The sequence below is a fragment of the Alosa alosa genome, chromosome 2 (assembly GCF_017589495.1).
Source record: "Alosa alosa isolate M-15738 ecotype Scorff River chromosome 2, AALO_Geno_1.1, whole genome shotgun sequence".
NCBI lineage: Eukaryota > Metazoa > Chordata > Actinopteri > Clupeiformes > Clupeidae > Alosa > Alosa alosa.
In genome coordinates this window covers 22,637,536-22,648,290 of record NC_063190.1, presented here as the reverse complement: position 1 = coordinate 22,648,290, position 10,755 = coordinate 22,637,536, and positions in this window count along the sequence as shown.

Below are 10,755 nucleotides of genomic sequence, written 5' to 3'. Positions count from 1 at the left end.
AGTTGAGGCTACATGATAAGAACTCAGTGGTGAAGCAGGTAGGCTGTGACATGCCATGTTGACTATGATGATTATGATGACTTATTAATTGCGATAATGTAATGATATGGTTGCCTAATGATAACATAGTAAAGCCGTGCTGTGATTATGATAACAAATAGCGCAACTTAAATTTTCTAAATGAATGATTTGCAAACCCGGACAGCAAAATAGTGTCAAGTCGACGTTAATTGTTGGTCAGATTGATCAGTTTCCGTCAGACGTCAAAAATTCAACATCGATGGCATGAGTGGTTCTATCTTGGGAGGGTTATCATGGTAAAGAAGGGATAAAAGACTGTAGACTGACGGAAACGTAGGTTACAAAACGTCACGTCATGCACAAGCCAACTAAGCTACAGTATATATATAACCTATAGGCCTAGGCTACTGTCAGACACTAAAGACAATTAGTTCATGTAGCTGTACTGTTCCAAAATGTACCAGCAATGTAGGTAGGAAGTATAGCCTACAGGAATAAAATATTTCCAGCAACAGCCCTGTTTATTTTGTGTTGTTTCAGTTGTCCTACAGTGATAACTGGTATAAATTACATTAATGTCTAAGACAATCTGGGTAATTTAACTCTTTACACATAGGCTTCAGTAATTTTTGGTGCTGCTGTCAATTGTAGCCCATTGAATAATTTGAAATGATACTTTGAATTCAAGCAGAAACTCTTCTTTAATAATTGCTTGTTAGTCTACTTGAATATGGAGATCATATGCTCCATGGCTACCTCTGATCAGTCAGAGTGATAGCCAATGAGGCCTACATCACTTTCAGTGCTCCATGACAGTTGAAAAGATATGCATATTTAAGGGCAATGCAAAGATTTTGTATTTAATTAGGTGTGCCCGACCGATTTGAGGGCCGCTTGGGCCAAATATGCCAGGGCAGATTTTTGGTGCCAGTCCGCCCCTGACTGAAACTATTAAGTAATGGTTAAGCTTTAAAATGGCTCCATTCCATTATGTTAACAGCCTAGCCTAACCTGCCCTTAGACTATTTTATTTGTATGTTACAAACCAGTTTTTCTTGCTACCCAAGCAAATGCAGACGTCAAGTATTACTGAAGTTCTCAATCGTCTCCCTTTGATTTCATTTTATTCACTCTGGAGTGTCACAGTCAGTGGTCTGTCAAAGACTATAGTGAGACTGATCTTAAGGACATCGGCAGTGCTGTCCAGCTCCCAGCCTCTCACCTCATGACATGTCACTGCAATTCAGAGAGCCATGTGGCTGACCTTTCATGTCGACTGAACTGAACACATCTGATGCCTGCCTGTTCTAAAATCCTTGACCTGAGAGCATCCCAGACACAAAACACGCTGTGGGGTTTATGAGACTTCAGAATGGGTTCCGAATAGATGTTTGTGCTGTACTATAAGTTGTGAGTTAAAAGAGTCTGTAAAGAAACATGTCAACTCACCTATTATACGATGTAAGATTTTGTATTTCAAATTATACAAAAATAAAGTACATGCGGGGTTGGAGTTAGCAACAGTTATTCGGTAATGCTAAGTGATGATGTGATACTTCTGGGTCAATCCTGACAGTAATAGTTTCTGTAATAGCTCATCACAAGGACAGCTGATGGCACTGAAAAACTATCCAGTGATTTACCTTCATCTTATATGATGTGCAACCTTGTATACTCTCATGTAGCATTCAATCAGATTGGCTGATTTGCCTGTGTGATTATTTCAAGGATTATGGATCAGTGTACCGCAACCCCCACTGGGTTAACATCAAGAGGTTTTAGATGTCTCATAATTTACTGAGCTATGCCTTAAATTATGAATATAAAAGACATTATTTTTGTTTTAATTCTGTAATGTGTTTGAATAGTGTGTAAATTAGATTACTGAGTCAGCCATTCAAAGCTTTCACTTGCAAGTAGACCTAATGTTGTAGAGGTTCACTGTGTTTTATTACATCAATATACAAATTCTATCCTAGAGCAACTGCATCTAAAAGCCTATCTATAAGAACTATTCAACTAACTATTACATTCTAATACTTTGCCTAATTTCATTGCCCTAAATGCACAGGTTCTTCTTACAAAACCATCCTCCATAGATCTCTTCAGCAACTGACATTCAAACTTAATCGATTCTCTGTTGTGCATAGAGGTCTTTTATTTAGCGAGCTGTTGATAGCATTAGTAAGTCGTGCAGCAGGTGGAGGATGTTGAAGTGGTCTGGTTATGTAAGAACACCACACAGCTCATTCATAGTGCTGAAGATTGTCCTGCATTGTTGGACCTTTTCCACTGTGTTTAGGTGTGATATTCTCCACAGCAAATCATGGAATACATCAATAAACAGTGCAAACAAGAAGCTATTGCATTTGGATATTTTATCAGCAAGAAATTAATTTCTAGCTGTCACAAAGCCACTGTGGTCAACGGACAAAGTACAAAGTTTGAAACCAATTACATACAATAAAGTGTGAACAATTGATTTAATGACTCTTTCAAACTATATTAACATATTAATATAAGAACAGCAGTTTCAAATACCAGTCCGATTGTTATCAGACAACACTTATGTCATCCTTTGTGAATAGCTGTGTGGGTTTCACCAATGGAAATGTATGCTGACTAAGACATCAGTGGCAATAATTTATACTCATCCAATTTCATTTTATGTAAAAATATCGAGTGTTTTCATTGTTTTTATTATTATTTATTGGTCTAAGCAGGTTACATAATTACATGTGTCACAGTCTTTCGTCACAGGTTAGCGGCTGGATATCAGGTAGGCCTGTGAAGCCGGTGTCGATAGTAGCCATGTTACACACAGAGATAATAGTAGCAGAGGAGATTTTCTTTTAATTAGAATGTTTGAAATGAGAAATCTGAAGTGTGTAGGATGCCTGTTTGTCCTAAAGCGCATACCTCTCCATACAGCTTAGATACACCCTGAAATAGTTTTATTTTCTTGTTTACAGGGTCAGCAGAAAAAAACAAACAAATCTGGCACAGAAAAAGAATAAGCATTTACACTAATCTTTGAAAGCAAATTATTTATAAAATATTTTTTTATCATTACCAGTACTGCAGACTAGTCATTGTCCAATGTTATTACATTCCTACAGAACTGATGTCCATTGTATTTGTGCGTTTGTACCAATTTACATTCATACAACTGTGAGGTACCCACCAGCTACCTTGAGAAGCATTGGAAGGTAATATAAACTAACACTACCTTGAGACATCGCCATCATGTATCAAGGTTATGTAGACAGCAGCAGTCTTCAAGAGCTACCAGGATTATGCCATGCAATTGCTTCAGGTCACGGTAGGGTGTTGCAAAAAGCTCACATGGTCCATTAGTCACCTAGAGCACCTGTCATATCGAAGTCTTTTGACACTCTGACTGTTGTGCATACATATGTAACTTTGCCTTAGTAACAGAATGTCCCGCCTAGGGTAGACAACTGAATGACTAGACAGAGGCTGATTTACCAAAATACAAAAATAGATTTTATTTGCAACCACTATTATTTTCAAGGTTGGTTGGGGGTTGATTTTCTCACAATAATTAGACAGTAACAGGCACCCCACACAGACATTCAAACGTTGTAAAGAAAATTAGAAAAAAAGACATTTCCCACCCTAGTGGCAGGCAAGGGAAACAAAACAAAACGGGGCAGCTCTCTACTATAGCCACTGCTGAGGGGCGGATGCGGGTATCAGGCCAACCACAACGACGTGGAGGCATAAGGCGTAGTACCCAGACTGAACACAGGGGAGAGGGGTCTATGGAACTGCAAAACAATTCACACACACTAGAAGAAACTATTCCATAAGCGTTTAAATGGGAAAAATTACTTTTCTACTCACAATGGTGATACACCCCAAAATGGGCACCCAATGAACCCAGTAACTTCTTGATACTATAACTAGTGTAATACACCCCAAAATGGGCAAGCTGATGTATGCACACACACACACTGTGAATAGGCTAATGCAGGGGGAGGGGGATAATTGAAGAGGTCAGGTCTGGATATCACGGACAGGTGACTCGGCCCGCAACACAAAGAGCAGGACAACTATACAGTAGAGCTACACAAAGAAAACCCAAACAAAACATACAATTTTACACAAAACAAAATAACAACCTTTGGGTACACTGTTACAAAGTGGCTAGGGGAAAACAGTGATTGACCGCTTTATGGTGACGTTCGAGGGTGCGGAGAAACGGCACACCTCCTGAAATAGACCAGCACAGAATTACATTAATACATATGTAAAAAGTCCAATAAAGTTATATTCAGAACCTGCACACTGGAAGCATTTCTAAAAACAAACATGCCACTAGTCAGGTATGCGTTCAATACCAAATGAGTAGTTGAATACATAATCAATTACAAGTGACATACAACATTCAAAAGAGCTATTTAAACATAATCATACAAGCAGTAAAACTATTCAGTGAATATAGTGCGCATCTGGGGTGACTAGACAAAGGGTAGGCAACCAACAATACATTCTAAACGAATGCCTACCAGGTTCGAGAACTTAGGATCACCACAGTAAGACAGCCAGGCCGTAGGCTACAGAGATGAGTCGCTACCGGCACAACCGCAGTCGCTAGTTGCAAAACACACGGTTGAGCTGCAACAAAATACAACGTGGAATAAAGCTATGCGTCACTGAATCAGTCACCACGACAGAGGTAAAGCAATACTGCAATACTGGTTGTGATTACCAGGATTAACATCCCGCCAGTGTGAATGTCTGTTTATACTGATAAAATAAGTAACACATACCAAAGACGCGTTGACTGAAACGACACAAAGGATGAGTTCGGAGGGACAGCAACGAGAAAGCAGACACCAAACGCCGACACCAAACAATTCTCCCAGCAAGACAGCACAGGTGAGCTTTCGCGGGGTCATTAATTTAAAAAGACGAATGCCCTACGTCAGGTAAGCCTCGCAGCCAGGTGAAGGCGGAGCATAGGCAGGGATCTTGGGACATGTAGTACGCTTGATCTACCCGTTACATACACCCCAATTTTCAAATGTCACCGTCCCGGTGACAGGACCAACACTAAATCTAATGTGTATTTCGCTCACCACAAGGTCATGCTACCTTAAATTAAGGTCGTCACTCCATCACCAGGGCTTTGGCGGCTAACCTGGTTGATGGCTGTCTGTGGAAGATTAAAAGGGTTAGGGTGGTAGCCAGCGGTGGAACGGGTTGAACGCCTTACTTCTAACCCGAGACGGGGACCTATAACAGTGTGGCTTGGGGGATGGGCCGGATTAGTAATGGGAGGTCCTAACTCTGCTGCTGCATGGGGGAGCTTACTTAATGAAAGTGAGTCGGTTGATGATGAAGGCCCTTCTTCCACCAAGTCCCCTGGCCCCACACTAATGTAGTCCTCTTGGGGTTCTGAACCAGTTTGGGACATGGGATATGTAAGCGTTGGTATCCATTCCGCTACTATACTGCATTCATCCTCGCTGGATCCGTCCTTCTCCCGTCTTAACCTCTGGCGGCACTGGGATGTCTGGGCTGCTGGGGCTGCCCGGAATGGGCTTCAGCTCAGAGCGGTGGAGGTTGTAGCATGGTTCCCGATCTCGCTGTGGCCTAATCTTGTAGACTCGGCCTCCAGTGTCCAGGCATTCCACCACTTCAATGACAGTCGGGTTCCAACAGTCCTGGATCTTGCAGCGCCCTTGAGGGTGGCTTCTTCGGTACACCAACGTGCCTGGGGGTAGTAAGGTGACATCCTCAGAATGGTGACGGGTGCGATAGGCAGCTGCAGCTTCCAACTTATCCTTGGCATTGATGTAAATTGCCGCCAGATGTTGTTGGTGTCTGGTAACCCAGTCCTCCACATCCCCCCTGGTCGGCTCCTCATCCACCCTTCCCAACAAGAAGTCTACTGGTAACCGTGGTTTCTGTCCAAACATGAGTTCGTATGGAGAATGGCGAGTTGATTGGTGTATTGTAGTGTTGTAAGCGAACAAAAGTTCTGGAAGAATACGGGGCCACCTCCTCTTTTTGTCCGGCGGCAACGTCCTCAGCAGATCGTGAAGCGTTCGGTTAAATCATTCGCATTGTCCGTTGCCAGCCGGATGATAGGGGGTGGTCCGAGTCTTTGTAATTCCATAAAGCTGACATAACCGCCTAAGCAACTCGCCTTCAAAATTACGGCCCTGGTCAGAATGTATGCGCTGGGGTACCCCATAAGTATAGAACCATTTCTCTGTGAGAGTCTGTACTACTGTACTGGCCTTCTGATCTGCTGTGGGGTATGCTTGCGCAAACTTAGAAAACACATCAGTGACCACAAGCAGGTTCTCTTGTCCATTGCTGGCTTTCTCAAGCTGTGTAAAGTCAATGGCGATAATTTCTAATGGCTTTGTTGCCATAAGGCTGCCCATGAAAGTGCGGAATTTAGGCTGGACAGCTTTTGCCAATGCACAGCGATCACACTTTGCACACCATGCCTGTATGTCGTCTCTCATCTTTGGCCAATAACATCTCCACGGACAAGGTCAGTGGTCCGTTCTGTTCCCTGATGGCCATGTTTATCGTGTAGAAGGGTGAGAACTTCTGCCTGCAAGGACTTTGGCAAGAGCAACTGAAATACCAACTCACCCTGCGGGGGTAGGTGGGCCTTTCTTTACAGGATGCCATCAATGGCATGTAATCGAGACCACTGCTTGACCAACTTCTTCATAGGGCTCCGGATGTCTTCGGATTCCTGGGCCAATTCTCTACCTGTAGGGGGAGTCCCTCGCTCCCAGTAGCAGCCAAGAGTCTTAAGTAGGGGGTCAGCAGCTTGCAGGGTCAACAGATCAGCACGGCAACGGATGGGGGCAGCATCTATAGCAGACACTAGAGCAGAGTTGGTACCTGCCCTCACTCAATCAGCCACAGACGGCATAGCGATGCCTGAGGTAGCTAGGGCCTGTGATGGAAGTGGCGAAGAGGGCAAACGGGACAGTGCGTCTGCATATGGATTTGGTTGGGAGACCCACCGTTGCTCGATGGCCCCTAGTTTTGCAGTTCTGAGGTAACTTAAGGGATTATTGTCAGTGTACACTGTAAATTTCGTGCCAATCAGATATTCCCTAAATGTTTCTGTCACTGCCCATTTCAGGGCTAGGAATTCAAGCTTCATACTGCTGTAATTTGACATATTCCGTTCCGCTGGCCGCAAACCCCGGCTGGCAAAAGCTATCGGCCTACATTGCCCATCGATCTCTTGTGAGAGGATGGCTCCCAATCCTTTGTGGCTGGCATCAATTTCTACTCGGAAAGGTTGGGTGAAATCGGCAAAGCCCAACACTGGAGCACTCACTAGCCTCGTCTTAAGTTGTTGAAATGCCTGCTCGCAAGTCTCACCCCAATGTTGCTCTAAGGAACCCGGTACCCTGGGGCCAGGTTTCTTTCTGCTCCCTTGTAACTTCCCCACTAAACTATGTAATGGAGCCGCTAAGCCAGCAAACCCCTCCACAAATCGCCGGTAGTAAGAAGCGAAGCCCAAGAAGGACCGAAGCTCGGTAGCATTCCTGGGTCTCCTCCATTCTGATACAGCAGAGATTTTTTCTGGGTCCGTGGCAACACCACGGGCGGAGATGACATGGCCGAGGTACTTTACCTCAGATTGGAAGAAATTACATTTTGTTAACTTAAGCTTAAGGCGATGTTGTTGAAGCCTGCTAAGTACCATTTCTAGTCGTTCCAGGTGTTGATGGAAGGAGGTGGAGAATACCACGATGTCATCTAAATAAAGGAGCAAAGAATGAAAGCTTTTATCGCCAAAAATCCTTTCCATAAGACGTTGAAACGTACTAGGCGCATTGCATAGACTGAAAGGCATCCGATTAAATTCGAAAAGCCCAAAGGGCGTGCAAAACGCGGTCTTGTCTTTGTTCTTTTCAGCCATCGGAACCTGGTTGTATCCACTCGCCAAATCTAAGGTGCTAAACCACTTAGCTCCAGCCAATGCATCGAGGGACTCTTCTATTCTAGGCAAGGGGTATGCATCTTTGCGAGTCTTCACGGTAAGCTGCCGATAATCTACACACATGCGGATACCACCATCCTTCTTTTGCACTACGACGATAGGGGCAGAGTAAGGGCTACAACTAGGTCTAATTACGTTTTGCTCCAATAGTCCCTGGATATGAGACTTCACTAGCTCGTACTGGGAGGGAGGTAGCCGGCGGTATCGTAGACGAATGGGGACATCATCTAATAGGGGAATGGTATGTTGTACTAAAGGGGTGCAGCCCAAATCGGTTTCATCCTGACTGAAGGCATCTTGATACTTTACTAACAAAGCACGGGCCTCCTGCTCCTCTAAGGAGGACAGGGCTGGCCATGACAGTTGGAAGAAGTCAGGCAGAGGTGTACTCTCCACCCCTATGGACTGAATCAAGGCCACTTGTTCATCCTCCTGGCTTTGAAGGTTGAACTGTATTGGACACCTAGAAGGCTGAGTCTGGGCCATGTGAAGTTCACCCAACATGGTCTTGGGCCATAGCCACTTATCCTGACTACCGACATTTACCACTGGCACATTAACTGTTCCATGGGCTACAGGGAGGAAAGCAAAAGGAATGAGCAGGTCGGCGGGTAACCGATTACCCCCAGGGGCCAATGGTTCAAGCAGAGCGGATGACAGGGTAGAACCTAAGCCTTGATGACAGACTGCTGGGACGAACCTCAGGGACCCTGCTGGGATCAAGACCGCTGAACCACGTCGAACTCTAATCGGGCCCACCCTGCCCGAATCCAACATGCGGTCAAAGTGTTGATATTCTGAGAGTGCACGTACCCAGCCCTTGCCTGCTAAACGAACATTGGAGGACTGAAAAAGAGCCTGACCATGCTGAACAAACAGCTCCTGGTAACAGCTGCTTATTACATTCATGCCAAGTAAGCCGGGGATGCGTCGCTTCTGGGCTTGAGTGGTCAAGTCGTGAGTGGCTGTTACCACCAGGATGCCCATCTTTGGGAGGACCTTGCCCAGAATTTGAACTTCCAATTCAACATACCCACGGTACGGTATTTCTAAGCCGTTGGCGCCCCTCAGGGTGAGCCAGCTACATGGTCGTAAAGGTGTCTGAAGGCGGGGCTGCAAGTGCTCCTCAAAGAACTCCTCTGTGATGGTGGTCACCATAGAGCCGGTATCCAAAAGACAAGTTACGGCCAATCCCTCTACTAAGACTTCCACCACTGGACAGTTACCGAGAAGGTTCTGAGATGTTTGCTGATCGTTGCCCAACATGACCCCTTCTGATGCCTGGGCCGTGGCATCAGAGGGCATTAGTTTTCCGACGGTGTTGTGGCAGGCGTGGCTACCCCTTCTGCTGTTGGCAAGCCTCGCAATAATGGAGGCAGCGTGGTCTGACAAACCCTAGCCACATGTCCAGGCTGGTTACAGCGCATACAAATGGGCATGCCGTCTGGCTGGAATCGAGGCTGAAAAGCCGGTGTGCGTGCTCCACTACCCCCTCGCCTAAAAGAGGGATCTAAACGTTGATGGCGAGATGGGGGTGCATGGGTATTGGGCCCTGAACGTCCCAAGGGTGGAGGAGAGTTCAAGCGGTGCATAATGGCATCTAGTTGGGCCTGTTGCCGAATGAGGCACTCTTTTAGTTCACTCAGCTCGGTGGTAGATCTGGCTGACATGATGTTAAGATCAGCGTCACACTCAGTTGTTCCTTGGGCACTGCATGAATAGGCCCGAGGCCTTGGCTTGTTAGTAAGCTCCCCCTCATTAACCCAGCGTAAGGCTTCTTCCCGTATGTCAAGGAAGGAAGCATTAGGGTGAAGGCGCATATGGCGCCGTAGTTCTCGCCTTAACATGTTATCCTTGACATGCTCAGTGAACTGGTCTCTTAGGACAAAATCAGGGTTGGGGAAACATGACGGGGATTTACGCCTAATCATCTCCAGTAAGGACATTAATACATGCGAATACTCACGCAATGACTTGCCCTCTAATTGCCGTCGCTGAAAGAATTGTTGCTGTAAGGTAATGTACGACTGAGTGCACCCGTACACCTCAAGTAAGATAGCAAAGATTTTCTCCGGTTCATCGCGCTCACTGGTTGGTCGAAACTTAACCTCAGCCTTTGCCTCCCCATCTAATAAATCAAATATAAACAGTGTCTTCTCTGAACGAGACATAGGTCGGACTCCTAATGAGCGCCGGGCCTCCTCTATCCACTCCTCCACCCTAAGGGGGTCCTGAGAAGTCTTGCCGGAGAACTTAGGGCACTTTTGCTCTCTAGGCACCAACACATAACGCCCTGTCATAGGAGGGGAGGGGGGTTCTAAACCTGGGGCAGAGGGAGTTGGAACTGCTGGCTCACCTCCAGATTCGTCACCGTTTGAAGGACCTGGATCAACAGGAACTGGCCTCCGGTTCACTGTCTCTCTAAGCTGTTGATTATCTGCTTGGAGTCTTTGTACCGTCTCCATCAGTGTTTTTACCCGCTCTGCCAACTCCTCATTAGACATAGTAACACTGCAAAAAAAAACAACGTGGAATAAAGCTATGCGTCACTGAATCAGTCACCACGACAGAGGTAAAGCAATACTGCAATACTGGTTGTGATTACCAGGATTAACATCCCGCCAGTGTGAATGTCTGTTTATACTGATAAAATAAGTAACACATACCAAAGACACGTTGACTGAAACGACACAAAGGATGAGTTCGGAGGGACAGCAACG